Source organism: Myotis myotis, unplaced genomic scaffold, assembly GCF_014108235.1.
Source record: "Myotis myotis isolate mMyoMyo1 unplaced genomic scaffold, mMyoMyo1.p scaffold_m19_p_14, whole genome shotgun sequence".
NCBI classification, from domain to species: domain Eukaryota; kingdom Metazoa; phylum Chordata; class Mammalia; order Chiroptera; family Vespertilionidae; genus Myotis; species Myotis myotis.
This window is the reverse complement of record NW_023416318.1, coordinates 19,667,982-19,694,989: the sequence shown is the minus strand read 5'-3', so window position 1 is coordinate 19,694,989 and position 27,008 is coordinate 19,667,982. Positions and strand designations below refer to the sequence as shown.

The 27,008-nt window shown below is 39.2% G+C and overlaps 1 protein-coding gene and 1 pseudogene across 9 annotated transcripts in view; both read left to right on the top strand.

Annotated features, from left to right (window-relative positions):
• COMMD1 (copper metabolism domain containing 1) overlaps nucleotides 1-27,008 on the top strand; it is a 151,198-nt gene that overhangs the window by 29,533 nt on the left and 94,657 nt on the right. Inside the window, exon 3 of one of the 9 annotated variants that reach the window (XR_004971821.1) lies at nucleotides 17,409-17,618. The exons of the other annotated variants lie outside the window; for them this stretch is intronic. The gene's annotated coding sequence lies outside the window, so the exon portion shown is untranslated. The remainder of the gene's footprint in view (nucleotides 1-17,408; nucleotides 17,619-27,008) is intronic. 9 annotated transcript variants of the gene reach the window in all.
• Nucleotides 18,722-22,420, top strand: LOC118669371 (annotated as a pseudogene).

Here is a 27,008-nt window from a genome sequence, read left to right as displayed (position 1 = left end):
ATCATTAATTAGTATAAATCTTTTGTGGTCAAGATCTTTGGAATGGTACATTTGGGATGTAACTTTTACTTCCATCCTTTATAATAAAAGGGTAATATGCAAATCAACTGAACATGGAATGACGGATCTCTATAATGCACACTGACCACCAAGGGGGCAGGCGCTCAATGCAGGAGCTGCCCACTGGTGGTCAGTGCGCTTCCACAGTGGGAGTACTACTCAGCCACAAGCCTGGCTGATGGCTGGTGAGCACAGCAGTGGTGGCAGGAGCCTCTCCCGCCTTTGCAGCCGAGCTAAGGATGTCCGGTTGCAGCTTAGGCCCGCTCCCTGCAAGGGAGCCGTCAGTCAGACATCCCCTGAGGGCTCCCAGACTGCTAAAGGGCTCAGGCTGGGCTGAGGGACCCCTCTCCACCCAGTGCACAAATGTTGTGCACTGAGCCTCTAGTCAGTATATATTTGTGACTATTGAAGGGATTCAGAACAGGCCTCCCTAAGGTGTGCCACTTTGGTATGTGAATTATTTTGAGCTGAAGGCAATTGAGACTCTGTGAGCTCACAAAAAACTTTTGCTTCTCCCTTAAAGAATTTAAATTGGGGCACTTGCCTGGCCAGTGTGGCTCAGTGGTTGAGTGTCAACCTATGAGTGAGGAAGTCATGGTTTGATTCCTAGTCAGGGCACATGCCCGGATTGTGGGCTCAATCCCCAGTAGAGGGTGGGCAGGAGGCAGCTACTCAATGATTGATGTTTCTGTCTCTCCCTCTCCCTTCCTCTCTGAAATTAATAAAAAAATGTATCCTATATAATAAAAGACTAATATGCAAATTGTCCCCTTGAGAGTATGACTGGCCAGGAGTTCGACCACTCTCTATGATGTGTGCTGGCCACCAGCGGGTGGCATGGAATGAAGGAAGGCCCCGGCTGGCAGCTGGCAGCTGGGGGAAGGAAGGCCCTGATCAGCCCTGATGGCCGGCCAGGCCTAGGGACACTACCTTTTCACAAATTTCGTGCACTGGGCCTCTCGTGTGTGTGTGTGTGTGTGTGTGTGTGTGTGTGTGTGTGTGTGGTGTGTGTGTGTGTATGTATGTGTGTATAAGTTAGGGGACTTGCCCATAATAAGAGTTATCACCAGAAGTAACTTTTTATGACCTCTCTATAAGGCATGGCAAATTTCTAATTAATGAACATATGATCTTCTTATTGTCTTGAGGATTACCTTTCTACCCTCTGATGTCCCAAGGTGCCTTATTTTATCCTTAGTTCAGAATGTCATATATATCTCATTTTCCCTTTCTGTTTCTGAACCTCTCTTGTATGTGGGGGTCTCTGAGTCTCTTTGCGGAGTTCCTATATGTATATATGTAATTACATTTAGTTATATTCTCTTGTTAATATCATCTGTCTGTGTAGTTTAATTATTAGACTAGCTGAAAGAACCTAAAGGAAAGTTTCTTCTTCTTAACACTATAAAAATCTCAGATATGGTTGTTGTGAGAGATGTTATTAGTTACTACTCTTATTCATACAGGATGCCCCCCAAAATGTGTACACACTTTGGCTTCCATTATTAATTTCAATGGGTTAAATCTGAAAAGAAAGCAACATCAATTGAGCTATAAACTGTTAAAGTATGTATACATTTTTGGGGGACACCCTGTATTTAGGTAAAAATTTAACTTTATGGATTTCCCATAGGGACTGATTTAGAGAGATGACCTTTGATGGTGGTGTTTCACACTATGTTCCTTGGAGTCATGATGATCCCTAGAAATGCCTCCAAGTTTATCACAGGGGTGGGGTAAGGGAGGTAGAGGTGGAGCTTAGGTAGAGAGGGCTCTGGCTTCAACATTATTTCAGTCAGTGCAGCTGCAACTTTATTTCATTTGTGGGCTTCCACAAAGAGGATTCTGGGGCTAAAATTTGAAACAACCAGATTAGTAGAAAGATCTAGGAGTTAGGAAACCTAGGATGCAGTTCTAGCTATCCCATTTATACTAGTTTTGTAGCATTAAGTAATTTTAACTTACCTTTCTTAGTTTTTCATATGTAAAATAGAACTAATCCTGTCTACCTCATAGAATTGTTTTCAGATAGTGGTCTTAAAAATGATGAATCAGAAAGTATACTGAAGCCCTGGCTGGTGTGTCTCAGTTGGTTGTGCGTTGTCCCATGCACCAAAAGGTCCCTGGTTTGTTTCCCAGTCAGGGCACATGCCCAAGTTGCAGGCTTAATCCCCAGGAAGGGGATGTGCAGTAAGCAGCCAATTTATGTTTCTCTCTCTCCCTCTCCCTTCCTCTCTCTCTACAAAATCAATAAAAACATTTTTAATTTTAAAAAGTATAATAAAGGTACTATTTAACAATAGCAGCAATTCCCAGTAACAGAAATTCAAATAGTTTTGAATTTTGCTGTAGACTTTTTAAAGAATAACTACGGACTTTCCTTTTCCAATTTTCTGTCACCTAGGGTATTTTTATCTCTTCTTTTAAAAAAAAGTTTTGTTGGCAAACTTCCTTAAAATTGATTTCTAGTGGGAAACAATGACTTTATAAACATATACATACACACACACATACAAACAAATGTATGTATGTATGTATATCTTAAAAAATGTATATTGATTTTTTTCATAGTTTCTAAGAATATAAGTAGATAAATGAAGTTTAGCTTAGAAAAACTTTAGCTATCTCTGCATTCCCAAGAGGAAAAGTCCACAATGCTTGAATTTATTTTCAGTCTTTGAAGGGCCAAAAAATTGTGCCTGAAATTTGTGTTAGCACATTTCTGAATCTGATGTTAAGTTACTCTGCTTAGTTGTGTTAATGCCTTTTACTTTCTTTTTTCCTCAAGCAGGGAATACAAGCTCCATGTTTTCTTCAGGAAACCATCCTATCCTATATATTTGTTTAAATTCCATAGCCTGTGAAATTACAGGGACAAACATAAAGAATAGATCTCATTCAAAAATGGCTCAGTAATTGTGTTTTAGCCTTAAATAGAAAAAGTCTGAGCTTTTCTCTTTTACTTGATGGAGTATTAGAATGACTTCTCTTTAAGAAGTTGATTAGCCAATTTGATGCAAAGAGAGGAAGTGAGAATAGCATTATAGGGTTAGGTGGTGCTTGCTAATTATCAACCTCTTGCATGGCATATGCATTTTAAATATTAGGGGAATTAAGGTATTCCTTGCATCACACCACCAGCCCAAGTTACAGTTTTGAGAATAGCTGGCCAGTTTCTGGTAAATAGTTATGGACATATAGGAAAGCACAGTCCTATCTATATATATAAAAGGCTAATATGCAGTGTCTCCTCAGGAGTTCAACCGTGAGACCAGGAGTTCGATTGCTCACTATGACGTGTGCTGACCACCAGGGGGTGGCGCGGAACATGGTGGGCGACCAGCAGCGGCAGTGGGGCGCTGAGGGAGCAAGGGAAGGAGTGGAGGAGGTGGGGGTGAGGGGCAACTACGCAGTGGTGACGCACGGGTGGTAAGGGTGGGAGGCTGGGAGGCAGGGAACCTGATTGCTGGCCAGACCTAGGGATCCTACCCTGCATAAATTTTGTGCACTGGGCCTCTAGTCTGACAAATAATTTACCTGCCTATCAAGTATTAAATGTAAGATATGCCAGAAGGGTAGTATTTCCTATCTTCTTGAAGTTAACAAAATTAAATACCTGAAAAGAAATGTTCTTTTTTCCTTTGTTAAAACTCTTTCTACTGAACAAAAATTCTAAGAACTAAGAATTCCATAGGAATTAGGAACTTAACTGTTTAGGTATTTTATAGCACAGTAACATATTTTATTGACCAACTAGTTCTCTTGGGAAAAATTTTTAAATTCCATAATAAGCCTTAGCTGGTTTGGCTCAGTGGATAGAGTGTTGGCCTGTGGACTGAAGGATTTCAGGTTCTATTCCGGTCAAGGGCACATGCCCGGGTTGCAGGCTCGTTCCCCACTAGGGGGCGTGCAGGAGGCAGCCAATCAATGATTCTCATCATTGATGTTTCTATCTCTCTCCCCCTCTTGCTACCTTCCTAAAATCAATAAAAATATATTTTAAAAAGAACTCCATAATAAGTATAACAATATCTCTTTATTGAGTACTGCTTATGTGTCAGTTCTTAAATGTTGTAAGGTACATAAATGAGGAGAGTTTCAAAGATGTTAAACAGTGTACTCAAGGTCACACAACTCAAGTATGGAGGGTTAGAGCGTCGAGCACAATTCTACCTGGTTGTAAAACTCATTTTCTTTTTCCTAACTATGTTCTCTCAATCAAGATTCATTAATGAAACATATCTTTTACTTTTCAGAATAGTTTCCCTTTACAATTATGTCAAGTGCATCCTACTTTGCTTTTATTTTTCATGGTGAAATTAGACATAATATACCTAAAAATTAAAATTCAAAAGACTAAGCTAGGATATTTCAGGAAGAAAGTTAAGGTTGGAATCTTTGGAATTATATATCACCAGCATTGATTTGCTTTGCTGAGGGTTTTAACATACCCTTGTCAACTTGCTTTTTATTTGTGCCCTATTCTTTAGTATAGGATTTTTTCCCCTTAACCATTGATCACCATTTTCCTCTTCACACTGCTGTGCATAAACCTAAGAGATTATGAGGATCTTTTTGGTCCACACCACCAGAAACATTGTTCTTCCTCCAGATATCCACGACAAATATTAGTTAGTAGGTGCCATCATCCAACATATGATGTGCTTCAGTCTGAAACTTTTTTTATTCATCACTTTTGTTTATTTTAAATGAATTATTTTACTCTTTAGATCAAAAATTTTGGATCCATGATTTTTTTAAAATTAAAAATAATTCTGGTTCTCTTTGATAAATTACATTTGTAAAGTTGGTTTGTGTTTTCTTCTGCCTGTTTTATTAATAAAAGAAGTTGAATAATAACTGTTTTATGTATTTTATATGCTGGTGCTGAGGTAATGGTGCCACTGGGTAAAAACAACCCTTTAATGAATGAGATATCAAACCAGTTAATATTTTTACCTCTCAGGTTATTTATGAGAAATTGAAATACCTTGTTTTATTATTAAGGCCAAACAATGCTCCAAACATGTTTTTTCTGTGAAGATTTAGACACTTGAGAAGATTGTTTAACTATCCACTAAGGAACTTTGGATTAAGGAACACTGAGTGTACAGTATTTCACCCACTAAACACACATTGTTTTATTCAAAGAAGCTAAGCCCTATCATCATCTTAAGATCTGCCTTTGGAAATACCAGCTAAGCCGGTGATACTGGGTATAGCTTTAGGCAAAGGGAATAGCTTGTATCTTGGCCAGTCAGAGATTAAAAAAGAGTAGCAGTTTCTGTTCACTAAAGATGCTTCTGCTTAATAGGGGGAAGGAACATGTTCTTATTCTGGGTAGCTACAGTCTACAATGGAAGAAGGGACAGTGGCTGGGGTTCTATTTAAATGCTCAGACTCCAGTTCACTGTCTTTTTTTTTTTTTTAATTAAATCTTTATTGTTCAGATTATTACATTTGTTCCTCTTTTTTCCCACCATAACTCCCCTCCTCCCAGTTCCTGCCCCACCCTCCGCCCTCACTCCCCACCCACTGTCCTCATCCATAGGTGCACGATTTTTGTCCAGTCTCTTCCCGCATCTCCCACACCCCTTTCCCCCCCAAGAATAATCAGTCCATTCCCTTTCTATGTCCCTGATTCTATTATAATCACCAGTTCATTCTGTTCATCAGATTATTTATTCACTTGATTCTTAGACTCACTTGTTGATAGATGCGTATTTGTTGTTCATAATTTGTATCTTTACCTTTTTCTTCTTCTTCCTCTTCTTAAAGGATACCTTCCAGCATTTCATATAATACTGGTTTGGTGGTGATGAACTCCTTTAGCTTTTCCTTATCTGTGAAGCTCTTTATCTGACCTTCAGTTCTGAATGATAGCTTTGCTGGATAAAGTAATCTTGGTTGTAGGTTCTTGGTATTCATCACTTTGAATATTTCTTGCCATTCCCTTCTGGCCTGCAAAGTTTCTGTTGAGAAATCAGCTGAGAGTCGTATGGGTATTCCCTTGTAGGTAACTGAGTTTCTTTCTCTTGCTGTTTTTAAGATTCTCTCTTTGTCTTTTGCTCTTGGCATTTTAATTATGATGTGTCTTGGTGTGGTCCTCTTTGGATTCCTTTTGTTTGGGGTTCTCTGCGCTTCCTGGACCTGTAAGTCTATTTCTTTCACCAGGTGGGGGAAGTTTTCTGTCATTATTTCTTCAAATAGGTTTTCAACATCTTGGTCTCTCTCATCTTCTGGCACCCCTATAATTCTGATGTTGGTACGCTTGAAGCTGTCCCAGAGGCTCCTTACACTATCTTCGTATTTTCGGATTCTTTTTTCATTTTGCTTTTCCAGTTGGGTGTTTTTTGCTTCTTCGCATTTCAAATCTTTGCCTTGATTCTTGCACTCCTCTGGTCTGCTGTTGGGAGTCTGTATAGTATTCGTTATTTCAGTTCGTGTATGTTTAATTTCTAGTTGGTTCTTTATCATAACATCGAGGGTCTCATTAGATTTCTTGAGGATCTCACTACATTTATCGACGGCTTCTAGACAGTTCTTAAGAGACCTTAAAAGTGTGGTTCTGAATTCAATATCCTCTATTGACAGCTTTGTCCTGTTTCTTTGTCTCCGCATTTTGTTATGCTTTCTTGGTGCACCCCCTAGTGGTCTTTGTGCGCAGTCTTGTTGTAGTTAAGCCTTGATTGTTGTCGGCAATACCAGGGGTGATTTGACCTCCAGGCTAACTGGCTATGAGAGTCAGCTGTGTCTGCAGTGGGAGGGCTTCTGTGCTGGATCTCTAGGGCGGTGCTAATCTAGCGTTTGCCTGAGGCTATCCGGCAAATGGCTCTGTGCAGGGCTTGGGCGGGGCGGATCCCCGGGGATCTACAGGGCAGGCCGGAGCGAGCAGTTATGGCTGCTCTCAGTTCCGTCCCTAGGGGCTCTGCCTCACAGAGTCCCAGCAACCGCTGCAAACCTCGGAGAGAAAGCTGCCTTCGAGTTCCGACCGAAGCCAGACAGTCCCGCTTCTCCCGTTTGAGTCTGGGTCCCTAGAGACTCGCCCGGATCTGGAGCTCAGAGTCTGAAACTCCCTCCCGATTGAAAACAACAACCGCGCCCTCCGCCGCCAGCCCGCTCTGCGCGCACTCCGCACCTCAGTATTTCACTTCAGCACTGCGCCTCCTCTGAGTCTGGGTATGATATTCTCTTTCCTCGTAGTTGTAGAATTTCCACTCAGCCAGCCTTCCTGTGGTTCTGGATGATGTCCGTTCTGTCGTTTAGTTGTTTTTTGAAGTGGTTGTTCGAGGCAGCAATCTCTGGCGTTAACCTTTGCCGCCATCTTGGTTTCTCCCTCACTGTCTTATTTCATATTTCTTAGCTGCTCTCTCTATTTTTTTTAAAACCAAATCTCTTTGGAATAATTTTTTAATCTCAGAAGAAAAGGTTTTTAGATTTTTGTTGTTGTTTAGTAGTATCCAATATATAGATAGTATGTCCCTGTTTGTCCCTGACCTCTAAATTTGAGTTAACTTGAATTTTACTTCTGGAAGTTAGGTCCAACGAAGTCTACCTACCACATGATTGGAAATAGTGGCAGAATAGACTTTCTGGAGTGTTCTCTGTCCTGGTCATATACAAGTTATTCAGTTTATCTTATGGTCTGAAATACAAGGAACCTGAAACAAAGATGGTAAACTGGTGTCAGAGAGAAGGTGGAGTACTATGTGATTCTTCATATGAATAGCAAGGAAGAAGCTTAAGTACTTAACCTTGAGAAACATAGCCTAATGATTTCTTTTCATCCTTTTTCTCCAATGTCCCTTAATTCTGGAGATTTTCCCTTTGACGTCCCTTTTATACTTCCCCTCTTATCCTACCTTCCATATATGTTTCTCCCTTTCCCTTTTTATAAAGCCACCCTATTTGGCATTGCTTGTCTGTTATCTATGCGTCTGTTTCACCAGACTTTAAGGACCATGAAACTAGGAATTATGCTATTCTTTTTTAAAAAATATATATTTTATTGATTTTTTACAGAGAGGAAGAAAGAGGGATAGCGAGTTAGAAACATCAATGAGAGAGAAACATCGATCAGCTGCCTCTTACACACCTCCTACTGGGGATGTGCCCGCAACCAAGGTACATGCCCTTGGCCGGAATCGAACCTGGGACCTTTCAGTCCGCAGGCTGACACTCCATCTACTGAGCCAAACTAGTTAGGGCTATGCTATTCTTATTCATTGTTGAATCACAGGTCCTTATGACAGTATCAGGTATAGTGATACCAAATATAAACTTATTACATTAATGAGCAAATGAATGGTCAGCTGTTATGAGAGGCGATTCTCTCATCAAAGAGGAGGTTAATTTTTAAAAGGCTTTCCCACTTTTTACTTTTGTAATTTCACTTTTCGGATATAAAAGTGATAAAACTAATGTTGGAGAAAATTTGAAAGCAGAAAAAAGGGAACTCTTTAGTACTAATCTCTACCACCCCAGTGAAGTTGTTAATACTTGGTATATTTCCTTTCAGTTTTCTATGGGCCTTTAAAAATAAATCCTTAAACATAATGAATGCATTATACAATTCTGTATCTGCATTTGTTGAATAATAGGAATAAAACATATCCCTTTATTTTTTTCCCTCACTTTTGTTCTCCTCTCTACTGCATTTTGTTGTTCAGCTTTGAATAGTTCAGTTTTGGGGAAGAATGTATCACTTAGGAAGAATCTTGCTGAGAGGGATAAAGGATCACGTGCTTTGTTGTGGAGACTTCATTTTGTAAGCTGACTTATTGTCATGTGGCAGTTAAAAAATGAAGCTGAGAAAAATTAGATTTTCTTTTTCCTTGGAGATGCGTAACGGATATTCTGGAACTTGATCTCATCAAGGAATTTCATTGCTATTTGAAATTGAGCTTTCATTTTTCTTAAGGAAATAGGGGATTAAATGTGGGATTAAAGTACAAATATACCTTGGTTACTCAATTACTTAAAATCTGTGGGTGAGTTGAATATTTGTGACAGTGACTCATTTTCCATTTGCATATATTATTGGTTCAGAAATCCCCTCTAATGAGATTGTAAAGAAATTTACAGGTTGTTAGAAAAAAATTATCCTTTGCTCTATGCTTTTGATGCAGCTTATTTATTTTATTGCTACTCACTTTAGATAGGCTAAGTATATTTCCTAATATACTTCTAGATTAACAAGCAATTAGTTTATACTCTGGAGTTTTTGATTATTGCAAAAGTCCATTTAACTTAAACCACCAGAGGTCTCTGAAGTTTCAGTGAATCATATATACTTCTCTAATCTCAACTAATAATGTGTAGGAAGCATCTATTTTTTTAAATGGTTGAGTCATTTTATAGAGTTTTAAGAAATTTTATTGCTGTGCTGAAAAGTGTAACATTTCATATTATGTCTTCTTTTCTTTTTTATTTTTTTAAATATATATTTTTTATTGTTGATAGTATTACAGATACTTTCCATTTCCTCTCTCCTGCTTACCCCAACCCCTCATATTGTGTCTTCTTAATTGACAGTCTTAGTGATTTATAACAAACTTTCTTCTCATCTTTAGTCTTTGTCTTCTATAACATTGAAATCATTCAAGCCTCTGGATATTTTCTTTAAATTGACAGATTTCTGAGTAATACAGTGTATCCCATTGGTTTAGTCTTGTTATGCTGTTGAGAGTGATTGTTCTGCAGATTTTCTTAGATGTGATTGTTTAAGAAATAGATTTTTAAGTCTCCTATGGTTTATCAGAATTGGAATTGATTGAGAGCCACACTGCAAAAAGTCCAAAGGTTTCTTTTTCTTTTTTTTTTAATTGTTTTCAGGGAGGAAGGGAGAGAGAGATAGAAACATCAAGATGAGAGAGAATCATTGATTGGCTGCCTCCTGCGTGCCCCCACCAGGGATCGAGCCCTCAACCCAGGCATGTGCCCTGACTGGGAATCGAACTGTGATCTCCTGGTTCAAAGGTTGATTCTCAACCGCTGAGTCACACTGGCTGGGCAGTCCAAAGGTTTTTAAAGTCACATGTTCAGTAAAGCATATTAACGGTTAGTAAGCTTGTGTACTTTGCAAGTCATTGATGTGATTAGGCTTCATAGCAGCTATCAATCAGCATTCGGTGAATATGACTCAGACTTAGTTCATTCACTCAGCTGAGTTCACTCTTTATTTTTTAAAATATGCTTTTATTGATTTTAGAAAGAGGGGAAGGGAAGGGAGAGAGCGATAGAAACATTGATTGGCTGCCGCCTGCACGCAACCACTGGGGATCGCGCCCACAATCGGGCCATGTTCCCTGGCCAGGAATTGAATCAGTGATCTCCTGGGTCGATGCTCAACCACTGAGCAACACCAGGTGTGCTGAGTTCACTTTTTAAAAGACTCTTATTATGCTATAGAAACGACTCGTAGACTGCCTCATTATATTTCCTTCCTCAGAGGATGTATCATCCCCTCAGTCTGCTTTACTGGCATGACTGCAGCTCATTCAGAAGGAATCTTTTTACCATCCTATTTTTATTTACTTATTTTATTAGTTGGAATTAAGTTCAGCTGCCAGTCACAGAGATTCAAATTAACAAAGGCTTTACAAAGATAGAAGTTTATTTCTCTTTTATGTGAAACTTGAGAGATAGGCTATGTTCCACACAGCTGTCAGAATCCGAGACTTTTCCATCAGATCGTTCCATTGTCCCTTGGATGTGATCCTTGTCCTCATGGCCCAAGAGGCCATTATATCTATACGTTAGGCAACAGGAAAGGGTCAAAGAAGAAAGGAGCAAAAGATACATATCTCTTGTCCATTACGGAAGATTCTTTGAAGCTGCCACATCAATTTTTCCACTTGTTCCCCATTGATTAGAACTTAGACACATGGCCATACTTAGCTACTAAGGGAGAGAGGAACATGTTTTTATTCTGGGTAGCTACAATCTACTATGGAAGAAGGGACAATGTATAAGAGGAACAGATGGGAATCTGTCACACCATGATTTCTGTTTCTTACAGTCATTGAGTGGAATAAATTTCAACAGTTTTATCCCAATTTTAGCATAGTGTCTTTAGGATATTATTGATAAGAACTTTGATGAGGGTAGACTAAGATTAGGGGAAACAAAGAGAACTGACATGATCTGTGTGTCAGCATATTTGCATAGCTCTTCTCTTTTTTGAATTTCCATGTATCAGTTTGGAGTTTATTTTCTCACTAATTACTATAGTTTCTTTTATCATTTGGGTCAAAGGGACAGCTGACTGGAGGTCATGTTTATGGAAGATCCTTCCAGGCTTCAAAAAAAAAGTCCGGGCATCAGAAACTTTGATGAAAAAGTGTAATTTGTTTTTTTTTTTATATTATCAACATCATAACTTTATTTTTTTTTCACTTTTTTTTTTTTTATTGCTTAAAGTATTACAAAGGGTATTACATATGTGTCCATTTTATCCCCCCGCCCTAGACAGTCCCCCAGCCTCCCCTATCCCCCAGTGTCTTATGTCCATTGGTTATGCTTATATGCATGCATACAAGGCCTTTAGTTGATCTCTTACCCCCCTACCTCCCGCCCCCCAACCCTCCCCGGCCTTCCCGCTGCAGTTTGACAATCTGTTTGAGGCAGCTCTGCCTCTGTACCTATTATTGTTCAAAAGTTTATAATGGTCTAAAAAGTGTAATTTGTATTACCTTTTATAAGTCTGATGCCTAACCACTTTAGAAAGGTAGGTGTATGCTTTTTTTTTTTTTTTAATATATTTTATTGATTTTTTACAGAGAGGAAGGGAGAGATATAGAGAATTAGAAACATCGATGAGAGAGAAACATTGATCAGCTGCCTCCTGCACATCTCCTACTGGGGATGTGCCCGCAACCCAGGTACATCCTTGACCGGAATCGAACCTGCGACCCTTCAGTCTGCAGGCTGACGCTCCATCCACTGAGCCAAACCGATTTCGGCAAGGTGTATGCTTCTTAATGCATCAGAGTATTGAAATAGGAGCCACAAAATAATAAGATGAGTGTGGGAGCAGTTACAGGAAAAAAATGATACAAACTTTGTTAAATAGAAAAGTTTTCCTAGGAATGTAGGGCATTTAGGATAGGATACTACCCATAGAAACAGAACATGAAACCTTGAGAAGTTGGGATCCCTGGAAAAGAAATGAACACTAAGACCAGCTATGGGATTAATAGGGTTTTGTATAATGACAAGAAATGGGATGACACTTCCACCTCGCTTTTCCAGTGGATGGAGAAATAATATTCTCAACTCTTCATGATCCAGATGAGTTTTTGAGGCTAATGAATTAAATCTAAGGTTGGAATTTTGGGGAAAAAAGAAAAGGAAAAAAAAGGATAGAGAGGACAAGTTCCTTCTTTTCAGTTGTCTAAATGAGCTCAGTGAGTTCCTGTGGGATTGACTGACTTCAGCACTTGAATTCAGGGATGACTGAACTGGTTGGCTTGACCATAATGCAGTCTAACAGGACATCTGGAAACATTTGACCCAATTCCAAGGAACAGTGGGCATGTCCATGGATATTCACATTGATGTCATTCTTGCCTTTTATCTCAGAGAAAAATTTTTGTGAATGAAGTATTATGGTTGATACATTTTTTATGTACATAGAGTGTGTGTGTGTATGTATGTGTATATATACATGTATGAAATATATATATAATCACTTAGGGTTTAGTCAAGGTTCTCCAGAGAAACAGAACAAACAGGGTAACATATAGATAAGATGAGAATTATTATAGGAATTGGTTCATATAGTTATGGAGGCCTAGAAATTCATTTTCTGCTATCTATAAGCTGGAGAACCAGGAAAGCCCATGTTAGAATTCAGTGCTAGTTAGAAGACCTGAGAACCAGGGGGACCAATGGTATAATTCTCAATCTGAGGCCAAAGACTTAAGAACCAAGAGCTCCCATGTCTGAGGGTTAAGATGGATGTCCCACCCAGCTCAAGGAAGGAGAGAGAGAGAATTCACTCTTCCTCCTTCTTTTTGTATTATTTGGGCCCTCAATGGATTTGATGATGCCTGCTCACATTGTTGAAAGCACATCTTCTTTACTTAGTTAGCTAATTCAAATGCTAATCTTTCCAAAAACACCCTCACAGACACACCCCAAAATAATAGTTTACCATCTGTCTGGGCATCCCTTAGCTCAGTCAAGTTGACACACAAAATAAATCATCGAAATGACTTTTTTCTTCCTGTGCTTTATAAATTTTAATTGAGATCTCACATGATCTTTGTTATCTTCTCTCATGGAAAGTAGATTTTTGGCTGTTCATCCTTTTGCTGAGGAGAAAGAGCTCTGAAGTTTGCAACTTTTTCCAGGAATCACAGTTCCCTCCCTGCCTTGTATGGAGCTAAGACTTTTCTTCTGTATTGTGTGATCGTTAAATGCCGAGGCTGACCAGCAGACCCTGAGCGACAGATGAATAGATTACTCCAACATAACATTTGCTGTGAAAGAGAGGGCTAAGGGACTGCCTGTCTAAAGGAACCAGACAACCTCGATTGCCTGCCTCATTAGGCTTTTATTGTAGCAGCAGTTTGAGATAAAGTTTATCTTTTAGATGCAATCAGTAGGGTAAGTAATATTGGAAGGACACATGTGTTTGCTGTGTCCTTTAAGCAAGGACACCCAAAGATTAAGCATAAGGATTCCAGTAAACACCCGGGGTTTTACATGTGCACAGGCTTGTGTGGAAAGGTCAAGGGATAATTAGGGGTACCATCTTTGGCACTCCCCTAAGTTGGAATTCTGATAAACAGGGTGGGTGGCCTTCTGCACACTTCCCTTTTCTTGGAAAGTTTGTCCTCCTTACAAACTTTCCAACCAAGTCTCGTGTGCTCCCCAACAGTTAAAATCACTGATTTTCAGCTCTCTTTGATTTTTTAACCCCCTTGCTTTTTTTTTTTTTTTAACCCCCTTGAACTTAGCTATTTATTTAGAAGGTTATGTTTTATTTATCCAACATTTCTAAATATCTTTTAAGGGAGATTTTTATGTCTCTTAAGGCCACCATGTCCTCAGAAGCCCAAGTTTCCAGTTACTTTAGTTCATACAGTATTATTAAAGTTATTCTGTACTGGATGGAGAAAAAAATATATAATTCAAAAGGAAAACAGCCTTATATCAATATTTTTCATTGTAAAAATATATGCTGTTTTATATGGTAAATGGTGATGATGCTTGAAATACTATCAGTAGGATACAGAGGTTCAAAATATATGAATCAAAACTAATTACAACTACAGACCACCATGACACAAAAATTACAATAGTGATATTTTGTATGCACTAACTTTAAAGGGAACCTAGAATTTAATTGTTATTTTCATTTCAAATGCTCTCTCAAGAATTATATCATTTTAGATGATGTGACATGATGCTTATTATACTTGTTAATTTGTGTTTAATAAAAGTCCTTTGAGTAAAAATTTTGATAGATTATAGCTCAAGGCAAAAATTAACCTAGATCGTGGTCGGCAAACCGCGGCTCGCGAGCCACATGCGGCTCTTTGGCTCCTTTAGTGTGGCTCTTCCACAAAATACCACGTGGGGGCACGCATGTACAGTGCGATTGAAACTTCGTGGCCCATGCGCAGAAGTTGGTATTTTGTGGAAGAGCCGGTGTTTTGTGGAAGAGCCACACTGAAGGGGCCAAAGAGCCGCATGTGGCTTGTGAGCCACGGTTTGCTGAGCCGCAGTTTGCCGACCACTGACCTAGATGTTTCTGTATAATTCAGAAGAGGAGGAACCATTTAACTGGAAAACTCTGTGATTATTTGAATTCTCTTATGCAATTTGATTATTAAATTAGAATAAGGAAAGTTGTGAAAGAAAACGAAACTAAAAGAGAGAAATAAGAATGGGAAGTAGTCACCATGAAGGAGGATGTGACAAACCCATTGGGTTGGTGCAGTGGTTGCGTCTTTCCATTTACCACTCTAGAAGTGCATCTGAATTAACAGTGCTATTTCCCTGCCAATTTGGCTGGTTATTGGCAGTAAAAATGACATTACTTGGACTTAATTAGAATTGGTTAAGGATTCTTGTCCCCATTTTTTTTTTTTTTTAAAGATAAAGTTGGAGAAGGGAGAACTAGAATCTGATTTCACGATTATTTCCTGAAATGACCAACAGAAAAGAAACCCCTCACCTCATCTTTTTTTCTTTTCTTTACTAGTGTGCCTTTACTCTTACAATGATATTTGTTTAGCATTTCAGTATTTATACTATAGATTAAGGGAGGAGAAGAGAGCAAAAGATGTGCATGAACGTGATTATTAAAATGCCTAAATTCCCAGGGGACACTGAGGGGAAATTTTGACTACAGCTGCTTCATTCCTATAATGGCTGATCAGGATACAAATCATGACCAAATTTATACAAATTTGATGGGCTGTTTGTTATTGCTAAAGTCCTAGGTTCAAGTTTTAATATTCAGATGCGGAGAAAAGGATGGAAACTGGTGTTTATGAGTAATTAATATTAGACTCCTAAATGAAAAATTAGAAAAAATATATTATTTGTGTAACTCAGTCCAGGCGTTTTTATATGTTTTCTCACTTGACCTTCAATACTCCCACATGGTAGGTATCTTTATCCCCAAGACACATGGAGGTATATAACTTCAGTTCATTGATGATGATACTTGTACTAGAATTAATTTCCATTGATTCTTGTTCCATTTTCTATATAGGATGCTGATTACTGTTTCAATTCCCAATTAATAAAGAAACATACTGATCATAGTGTAGCCACCAAATCAAAGTAATTTGATTTATGGTCCCAATTAAATGAGAAAGGATAAACACATAGGTCAATGCAATAGAATATAGAGTCCAGAAATAGAGTCACATATACATGGTCATTTGATTTCAACAAAGGTGCAAAGGTGATTCAGTGGAGGAAGGGTAGTCTTTTCACGAAATGGGAGCAAAGAAACATTTGTAATTAAAAGTGACTCCTAGAAGTTACTGCAAAGATAACAGTTACCTCTAAGGGGGAAGATTAGAGAATGCAATTGGGAAAGGGGATACAGGAGCTTCAAAAATAGTGTTTAATTCTTCAGCTGGGTGATTGGGCACTGAGTATTTTTATTCTTTTTTTAAAATACATTTTTATTAATTTCAGAAAGAAAGGGAGAGGAAAAGAGAGATAGAAACATCAATGATAAGAGAGAATCATTGATCGGCTGCCTCCTGCATGCCCCCTACTGGGAGTCAGGCCCGCATCTCGGGCATGTACCCTTGACTGGAATCAAACCCAGGACCCTTCAGTCCTCAGGCTGATGCTCTATCCATTGAGCCAAATCAGTTAGGGCAGATATTTTATTTTTAAGACACTCTCAAATATGTTTATTTAATCTTTGCCTCCTGAGAGACAGATATAATCATTTCTACTTTTTACATAGGAGGAAGCTGAGATTCAGGAAAATAAAACAAGTTACTAAAGGTCAAGAAGTGAACACTCTTGCCAGTAGTAAATATCCATACTCTTTCTTTTTTTTAATACATATTTTATTGATTTTTTTTACAGAGAGGAAGGGAGAAGGATAGAGAGTTAGAAACATCCATGAGAGAGAAACATCGATCAGCTGCCTCCTGCACACCTCCTACTGGGGATGTAACCGCAACCCAGGTACATGCCCTTGACCGAAATCGAACCTGGGACCTTTCAGTCTGCAGGCCGACGCTCTATCCACTGAGCCAAACCGATTAGGGCCATCCATATTCTTTCCACAAATTCTTTCCATATCTCTTGGAGTTCTAATTTAGCAGAAACTAATCCCACATCCCAATGGAAGAAAAGGGTTCAGAAAGAGGTCTTTGAAATATGTTTTAAAAAACTAAACTTAGCTCTAGCCAGTGTGGCTCAGTTGGTTGGGCATGGTCCCATACACCAAAAGGTTGCTGGTTTGATTCCCAGAAAGGGCATATGCCCAGGTTGCTGGCTCAATCCTTGATAAGGGGGCATGTAGGAGGCGGCTGATCAATATTCCACTCTCACATTGATGTTTCTATTTCTGTCTCTTTCTCCTTTCCTTTCTCTCTAAAAATCAATAAAAATATTTAAATACACACACACACACACACACACACACACACACACACACAAATACAAGCCCAGCCAGTGTGCCTCAGTGGTTGAGCATTTACCTATGAACCACGAGGTCATAGTTTGATTCCCGGTCAGGGCACATGACCCAGTTTTGGGCTCAATTCCTAGGGTAGGATGTGCAGGAGGCAGCCAGTGATCAATAATTCTCATCATTGATATTTCTATCTCTTCTTCTCCCTCTTCCTTTCTCTCTGCAGGCAATAAAAATCTTTTAAAAACACACAAAAAAACTAAAAACTAAATATAGTGAGGAAAATATCCTGTTTTGGATACTTGATCATTAATTATTTTGGAGACGGACTTAGAAATGAAGAGAATTTTTCCTCTTTCACATTCCACCACAAATAGAAAGCCTTTTGCACTCTTAAGGATTAAGTGTCTGAGCTCATTATCCTGAATAAATGAAGGTCAGTAAATATCTCCTGCATAAGAATTTGTCATTCCTTTTAAAGATTTCAAGAGTTGAATGGTCATCTTTAAAACTAAGTGTTCAGTTTTTGTGCCATGGGCTTGCACTGAGGGATCATGGCAGACAGGTTACTCATTTTATCTCTGCTCTGCTTTTCGGTTTATTTATGAGCTTCTCTGAAGGACTTCATTTTTACTTGTTCGCCATCTTCCATTTGGGGTGGATCTGAATCACTTCCTTTTATTTTCTTGGAAACTGTCACATGTGGGCTGATAGATAGAGCTAGTAGCTGTGGGTTTTGTCCCTGGGCTCATGATTAGAAACCATGGAAGCAATGCACTGGTTGTTTTCTATCAACACTGTACCTCTCACTGCAGCCTCCTCTTCCTCCGCCATCTCAAGAGCCATTGGTTGGCTGTGCAGCTCCAGGGCTGGCAGCATGGAGAGGCCCGGATCTGCCCACTGCCATCCCAGTTATTGACCCAGGAGCGAGGGTGGAGGTTGGGACTCTGCCTGGTGCCACAGCAGCCAGCACCTACCTACTTGTCAACTGCGGGGGGCTACAGAGTATGCAGACTGGGGTTCACCTGCCGGTGGGTCTGACAAAGGGCAGATATTTTATATTCTGACTTTGTTTTTTGCTTTTTCTGGCGTTGACATCAAGTTTTAACATGATTTTAAACCTATGTGTTTTAGTACTTTGTACAAGGACAGAGGCAGATAAGGAGATGTGAAGGTTTTCAGTGAGACTGCCAAAATAATTTAATAATCAGATAGTAAGTGATAATGAAAGGAGAACCCTCATTGATTAAGGCCAGGCAGTTTATTTGACTTCCACAGTCTTAAGGATTAAGAGGAAATAATTAGAGCTCGGGGAGTGGAGGGAGTAGAAACTTAGGTGGGAGGCCTGTCACAGAAGGGGAAGTAGGTTGGTGGGAGTGGAGGGAAGCGCAAGTATTTAAAATTGAATGAAAATAAGTAGTAATAATACATATTGCTGGCGCCTGAAAGAAAAACCCTCACTGGTTATATTTCTGTCAGACTTGTTACAAGAAGCTTTCAAGGGAGAATAAATGTTAGTTTTTTAGTTTGCTTTAAGAAATGGATAACTTCCAGTTTGACTTTGTCTTCTCATTGTCACCTGCTTTGCTAACATTATCACTTGTGGCTGAAATACAGGCTGTTGAGTTTAGCCAAATGGTTGGCTCTTAATTATGCCTGAGAATAGAATTCTCCCTGGCACCAGCAATTTAAGTTTGTCAAAATGTGTTAATAGTGTTAAATATTACACTTAAAGGATGTGCTCTTGTTTTACTGCAATATTTAATGCTGATGCTAACCATCAAGAGTTAGTACAGCCCTAGCTGGTTTGGCTCAGTGGGTGGAGTATCAGCCTGTGGACTGAAGGGTCCCAGGTTCGATTCCGGTCAAGGGCACATGCCCAGGTTGTGGACTTGATCCCTGGTGGGGGACGTGCGGAGGGGCAGCCGATTGGTGGTTCTCTCTATCGCTGAGGTTTCTCTCTCTCTCTCCTTCTCACTTCCTCTCTAAAATCAATATATATATATATATAAAGAGCTGAGAAGCCTGACACTAAGGAGAAGAAAGCTGAAGCCAAGAAGGCTGATGTGACCTGGAAAGTATTATGCTAAGTGAAAAAAGCCAATCAGTGAAAGACAAGTACTAAAAGTGGAATCTAATGAACAAAATAAACTAACAAAGTGGAATCAGACTCATGGATACAGAGAACAGGCTGATAACTGTCAGAGGAGCAGAGGTTGGGGGCTGGTGAGAAGGGTAAAGGGATTAAGCAAAGAAAAACAAAAAAAGGAGGACTCATGGACACAGACAACAATATGGTGATTGCCAGAGGAAGAGGGTAAAGGGAGGATAAATGGTGATGGAAGGAGACTTGACTTGGGGTGGTAAACGCACAATACACTATGCCAGGGGTGGGCAAACTTTTTGACTCGAGGGCCACAATGGGTTCTTAAACTGGACCGGAGGGCTGGAACAAAAGCATGGATGGACTGTTTGTGTGAACTAATATAAATTCAAAGTAAACATTACATAAAAGGGTACGGTCTTTTTTTTTTTTTAGTTTTATTCATTTCAAACGGGCCGAATCTGGCCCGTGGGCTGTAGTTTGCCCACGGCTGCACTATGCAGATGAAGTATTGTAGAATTGTATACCTGAAACCTGTATAATTTTATTAATCAATGTCACCCCAATAAACTTAAATTTTTAAAAAGGGAGGCTGTTGAGTTTAGCCAAATGCTGGTGGCTAGATTAAGGAAGATAACCTTAAGAGCAACATACCTAAGGAGGGGAAGTCCCACTGCAGCCAAAATCCTGGTCAGAGGAATTGGCAGGTATTCCTGATTGGCTATGTACTCCTGAAAGGCCATGTACGAGAGGAAGTATTCAGCAACTAAATCCAGTACTGAAAGGAAAAAGGAAAAGGTTCTTGCTACTGTCATAGAACCAGAATGGTGGTATCTAAGTGGTAAAATTTTGCAAAATGTCTAGATATTATCTTACTGAAGCTGTTGAGCCATGGCAAGAAACTCTTTAGTCAGCATGTGAGAAAACTGTGGGCTAGCATTACTTCTTTGACCCTTCTGATCATGCTCACTGGGCACCACAGAGGCAAGGGGGTGATTTTCCTGAAGCAGCTGAGCAGTGCTTGCTACTTGTGACTGGGCCCCTGTCCCTCAGTCGAATTCCTCATTGCCACCTCCACCAAAATTGATACCAGTGGTGTGAAAATCCTTAAACATCTCACTGATGCTTACTTTAAGAAGAACAAGCCAGTTCCTGCCCAGGTAGCTCAGTTGGTTAGAGTGTCATCCCGATACACCAAGATTGTGGGTTTGCTCTCCAGTCAGGGCACAAACAAGAATCAACCAATGGCCCGGCTGGTGTGGCTCAGTGGTTGAGTGTCAACCCAGGAACCAAGAGGTCGCTGGTTCAATTCCTGGTCAAGGCACATGCCTGACTTGTGGACTTGATCCCCAGGCATATAAGCGATTGATGATTTCCTCTCTCATTGATGTTTCTTCCTCTCTATCCTTCTCCCTTCCTCTCTCTCTAAAAAAATAATAAATAAAAAAATATTAAAAAGAAAAGAATCAACCAACGAATGCATTGATAAATGAAACAACAAATCGATGTTTCGCTATCTCCCCCTTCCTCTCTCTAAAGTCAATAAATAAAAATTAAAAAGAAGAAGCTGTGCATGTACAAGCCCAGACACCAGGAGGGTGAGATCTCTGACACCGAAAGTAAAATACAAGATTACAGTGCGGTACAAGGTTGATCAGAAAGCTGCGGACTTGAAAATTCTGCCAAAAATCAAAGCTGTTCCTCAGTTCCAGGGCTCTACTGGGCTCTAAACTTTGCCTTTCTAGTTTTTCATACTCTGTACTCTGCTCTGTGTTGCTCTTGCAAATGGGATTTATTCCTATAAACTGGTGTTCTAAATTTCTTATAAAGAACCTAATTAAATACCTGGTCTGTTAAAATTATTTTTAAAAATATTCAGTTTTATGACATCTCAAAAAGGCTTATTTGACCTTTTTTGTAGTTAGGTAAAAATATGCCACCATTAGTTGTTTTCTAAATGGTTTTCTATTCTTTAGTTGGTAACCATTATTTTTATACACATTTTATCTTATTTGTATTCTTTTAAATGGTCTACATAGGCTCTGTAGTTGTAACTGGCCTACATCTAGATTAGACAAGCCAAGATTTATATCTAAAGTATTTTATCTTAAATTTTGTAGTCTCTTCCAAGTACAAACTTAGGTAAACCTGAGGTAGAAAAAATGACATCAGAATAATTCCATTTATCATTGATAATTAATGCCTTTTGTCTATATGGTTCAGAGAGCTACAAGAACATTATCTCATAATTCTCAAATGACTATGAAGTGAGCAGGCAAGTATGATTATCCTAATTTATAAATGTAGTTTGTGGTCTTTAAAAGGTTAGAGAGCTGCTTCACATAAATTAAAAGCAAAAGTAGAGATGAATTTTAAAAACTGGTTTTTAATCTTTCTAGATCACTGTAAGTCCACAATTGCTCTTTTTAGAACTATAAGGATTATTATAATGTAGTTTGACATTTTTTCTAGTTCAAAGATAAAAACATGAAATGGTAATTTCAGTCTGTTCTGATTATTGCATTTTATGCTGAACTAAAAATTTCTGATGGGTGCTTAATAATTAATGATAATGGTCCCTCTTATAAAAAATATTTACAAGTTTACAGAGAACAGTGTACACTATTTTTATTATTTATCACCTACATGTCCTTAGTGTGCATAACATTTTGTTATTAAAGGTTCACCAGGCCCTAGCTGGTTTGGCTCAGTGGATAGATTGTCGGCCATGTCTGAAGGGTCCTGGATTTGATTCCAGTCAAGAGCACGTACGTTGGTTGCAGGCTTGATCACTGGTCCTGGTCAGGGCATGTGGAAGGCAAACAATCAATGTGTCTCTCTCACATCAATGTCTGTCTGTCTGTCTGTCTGTCTGTCTGTCTGTCTCTCTCTCTCCCCCTCCCTACCACTCTCTCTAAAAATTAATGGAAAAATATCCTCGGATGATGATTAACAACAACAACAAAAAAAGGTTCACCAGGACTACACAGTATAGCTAGCATTCAAAGATAATTTAGGTTCATATTAATTTTGTTAACTTTTGAATAGAGACATAACTCTACATGAATGTGTTATTTTTACTTCAATCATATTTCTTCTTCTCATTTCCTGTTTCAGTTAATGGCATCTTATAACCCAGACTGGAAATATCAGTGATTGTCATTATTTTTCTCTCCCTTAGCTCTAATCCATTTGGTTGCCTACGCCTGTATGTCTACAGTATTTTATGTGCCCATTCATTCATTCATTAATTCATTTCCATGGCCATTGCCCTAAATCAGGTCTCTTCTACTGGGCTCTAAACTTTGCCTTTCTAGTTTTTCATACTGCTTCCTGAAATACACACTTGACCATTGATCTCCTCTCAAGTGACTTCCATTACCGAAAGTCCTAATGCCTTATTATAAAATATCACCTTGACTGTATTTCATCCTAACTCTCCTTCCATTAGACTAGACTAGATTGTTATACAATCTCTGTACTACTTTTTTACTTTTGCTGTTCTCTCTACTCTGAAATATCCCTTCCTCTATTTCTTCCTGTAAAAATTCTTGAACAGATACCATTTCCTTCATGAATCTCTTTAATTCCTCCTGTCGGACTTAAAATCTCCCTTGTGTATACATTCACAATGCCAGGATTAAACTGTTTCAATTCCTCTTTGACATTTTTCTTTTGAATTGTCATTTATTGTGTATATACATCTCTTCTGTACTACCATGAGCTTGTTGTGGGGTTGAGACTGTATATAGAGCACAGTCATATCTTAATAACTTTGCATTAACTTTTACTTTGCTTTCAACTTTTACTTGAATTCTATAATTCATTGAGTAGATCAATTGAGCAATTTTAAGAATTGATTCATCTTCATACTAACCCTAAATAATGACTAGAAAGAATAATTTTGTTCATAGATGGTAACAGCTCAGGAAAAACCTGCTATGTTCATGTTTTCTGAGATCAACAATGTAGGTAGTAATGGAATATTTATTATCCACAATAAATCATTCTTAAATAATACAAATTTTAAAGTTGTATATATTCTACCTGTATTCTTTTTTTATGAAGTTGTTGTGGGACATTAATATAGGCTTACAGGATTCAAAACATCTCTTAGTTTGTTCCATTCTATGTCCTTCCTACCAGCCACTCATTCATCATTTAGAAGTACCTGCTATGTTCCAGGTACAATTTTAGGTACTAGAGATACAACTATAAACAAATATAGTCTGTCTTCTAGGTTAAGGAAACAGTCATATAAAGAAGGCAAATATATACAATATAGTAGTAGAATGAGAGTTGTACAAAATGCGAAGAAAACACAAAATATTTATTTCTATATAATTGTTAGAATCTGGGTGACATTACTTGCTTTGAGTTTAAATTTCTATTTAAATTCTTGTCTGTTATCTTCCTCGCCTATGGTAATTTGGTTTAGGGGTTTGTATTTTGGGTTTTAGATTACACAGTGATTTATAAATATTAAACCTAAATAGAATTTATTAAACTTAAATAGAGTAAATGTGTTATTCATGCTAAATAATATATAAGTTCTTAGAAAAAATCATATGAACATCAAGTATTTTAAATTTTAATACATTTTCAGCATTAGAGGATTATATTTAAAAGACAATGAGGGAAACCAAGATGGCAGCATAGGTAAACACCTGAAATTGCTGCCTCGCACAACCACTTCAAAAATACAACTAAAAGACAAAATGGACATCATCCAGAACCATAGGAAGGCTGGCTGAGTGGAAATTCTACAACTAGAAGGAAGAGAAAAGCACACTGAGATTCAGAGGAGGTATGGAAGTAAAGTGCAGAGGTACGGAGGCGCACGTGGAAAGGGCTGGCAACTGAGGATGCAATTGTCCTTTTCAATCGGAAGGGAGGCACAAGCTCCTGACTGCTCTGAACTCCAGTTCCAGGCGAGTCTCTGGGGACCCAGAATCATACCGGGAGAAACTGGACTGTCTGGCAGCAGGCGGAACTCGAAGGCAGCTTTCTCTCAGAGGTGCTTGCAGTGATTACCGCGGGACACTGAGACCCGGGGCCTCTTAGGGCAGGGCTGAGGATCAGCCATTGCTGTTTGCTCCACCCTGTTGATTTCCTGAGACCCCGCCCCACCCAAGCTGTGCACAGAGGCTTTTGCATATGAATGCCCTGGCCCTTTGCAATCTAAAATTACCTAACAAACTGCAGCTGGGTCAGAGAGACCCAGAATATCCAAAAGAAGGTCCAAGGCCCCACAGCAGCTTGCATTGCTTCACAGCTGGGCCTTATCTGGGCACCTCCAAATCCCAAACAAAGAAGAGAAATCTGCAGATCTCTCCATAGCTCCTGCTGGGTAGCCTCAGGCAGAGGCTAAATTAGCACCTCCTTAGAGATCCAAGTGCCAGTATACCCAGTGGTCAGAGTGGGACCATCCAGATTACAACTCCTCAGATCCATAAGGGACACACTCAGGGGGCAGACTCAGTGAGCACCAAAGCCCCACTGAAGCAAGTCTTGCTCCATAAGGGTGTCTCCAGCACCTAAGTTCTCCCATCATAGACACAGCTGATTCTCACAGCCAATTGGCCTGGAGGTCAATTCCTCCCAGTGATACCAACTACAACCAAGGCTTAACTACAACAAGACTGTGCACACAGCCCACAAAGGGGTGCACCAAGAGTGTCCACCTCAGGTAATTGGGGAGGCTAAGCTACTGGGCCCTATAGGACACCTAGCACAGAAAGCCACCCTATTAACACAGGGAAGCAGCCAAAATGCGGAGACAAAGAAACAGGTCACAAAAGACAGAAATGGAGGAAAGCAAACTACTGGATATAGAGTTCGAAACCACGGTTATAAGGTTTTTCAAGAATTTTCTAGAAACCACCGATAAATTTAGTGAGACCCTCAGTAAATCTAGTGAGACCCTCAAGGATATGAAAAAGGACCAACTAGAAATTAAGCATACACTGACTGAAATAAAGAATATTATACAGAGATTCAACAGCAGACTAGAGGATCGCAAGAATCAAGTCAAAGATTTGAAATACAAAGAAGTAAAAAACACCCAACCGGAAAAGCAAAAAGTTCCAAAAATATGAAGATAGTGTAAGAAGCCTCTGGGACAACTTCAAGCAAACCAACATCCGAATTATAGGGGTGCCAGAAGAAGAGAGAGAGCAAGATATTGAAAACCTATTTGAAGAAATAATGACAGAAAACTTCCCCTACCTGGTGAAAGAAATAGACTTACAAGTCCTGGAAGCGCAGAGAACCCCAAACAAAAGGAATCCAAAGAGGACCACACCAAGACACATCATAATTAAAATGCCAAGAGCAAAAGACAAAGAGAGAATCTTAAAAGCAGCAAGAGAAAAACAGTTAGTTACTTACAAGGGAGTACCCATACGATTGTCAGCTGATTTCTCAACAGAAACTTTGCAGGCCAGAAGGGAATGGCAAGAAATATTCAAAGTGATGAATGCCAAGAATCTACAACAGCCGTGGGCAAACTACGGCCCGCTTAAAATGAATAAAACTATTGAAAAAAAAAGACCGTACCCTTTTATGTAATGATGTTTACTTTGAATTTATATTAGCTCACAAAAACACTCCATCCATGCTTTTGTTCCGGCCCGCCGGTCCAGTTTAAGAACCCATTGTGGCCCTCGAGTCAAAAAGTTTGCCCACCCCTGACCTACAACCAAGATTACTTTACCCAGCAAAGCTATCATTCAGAATTGAAGGTCAGAGAAAGAGCTTCACAGATAAGAAAAAGCTAAAGGAGTTCATCACCACCAAACCAGTATTATATGAAATGCTGAAAGGTATTCTTTAAGAAGAGGAAGGAGAAGAAAAAGGTAAAGATAAAAATTATGAACAACAAATACATATCTATCAACAAGTGAATCTAAAAATCAAGTGAATAAAACATCTGATGAACAGAATAAACTGGTGAATATAATAGAATCAGGGGCATAGAAAGGGAGTGGACTGACAGTTCTCTGGGGGAAAGGGGTGTGGGGGATGCAGGAAGAGACTGGACAAAAATCGTGCACCTATGGATGAGGACAGTGGGGGGAGGGGGTAAGGGCAGAGGGTGGGGTGGGAACCGGGTGGAGGGGAGCTATGGGGGGGAAAAAGAGGAACAAATGTAATAATCTGAACAATAAAGATTTAATTAGAAAAGAAACTAAGTCTTTGTATATGGTGGTTTGCTTGAATTAAGGTTCGCACATGTGCACATATACACCATTTTTAGTAGAATGAACAATTTGTTTTTGTTGGATACCAATTAATCTTATGTGTTTGCTTACCTTTTTTAAAAAAGAGAGGAAGGGAGAAGGAGAGAGAGAGATACAAAAATCATTGATTGGCTGCCTCCTGCATGCCCCCTACTGAGGATGGATCCATGACTGCAATCCAGGCACATGCCTTGACTGGGAATCAAACTGTGACTTCCTAATTCATAGGTTGATGCTCAAACACTGAGCCACACTGGCTGGGCTGTTTGCTTATCTTAAATAGCCATCATGTCTAGTTGGCTTTAAAAGTTCTCTGTGCTCTACCTAGGATAGCTTATTTTCTGCTCTTCCTGAGCTATAATAGCAAGAGGACTTACAGATGGCCAATAGACACATGAAAAGATGCTCAACATCACTAATCATCAGAGAAATACAAATTAAAACCACAGTGAGATATCATCTTACACCAGTCAGAATGGCT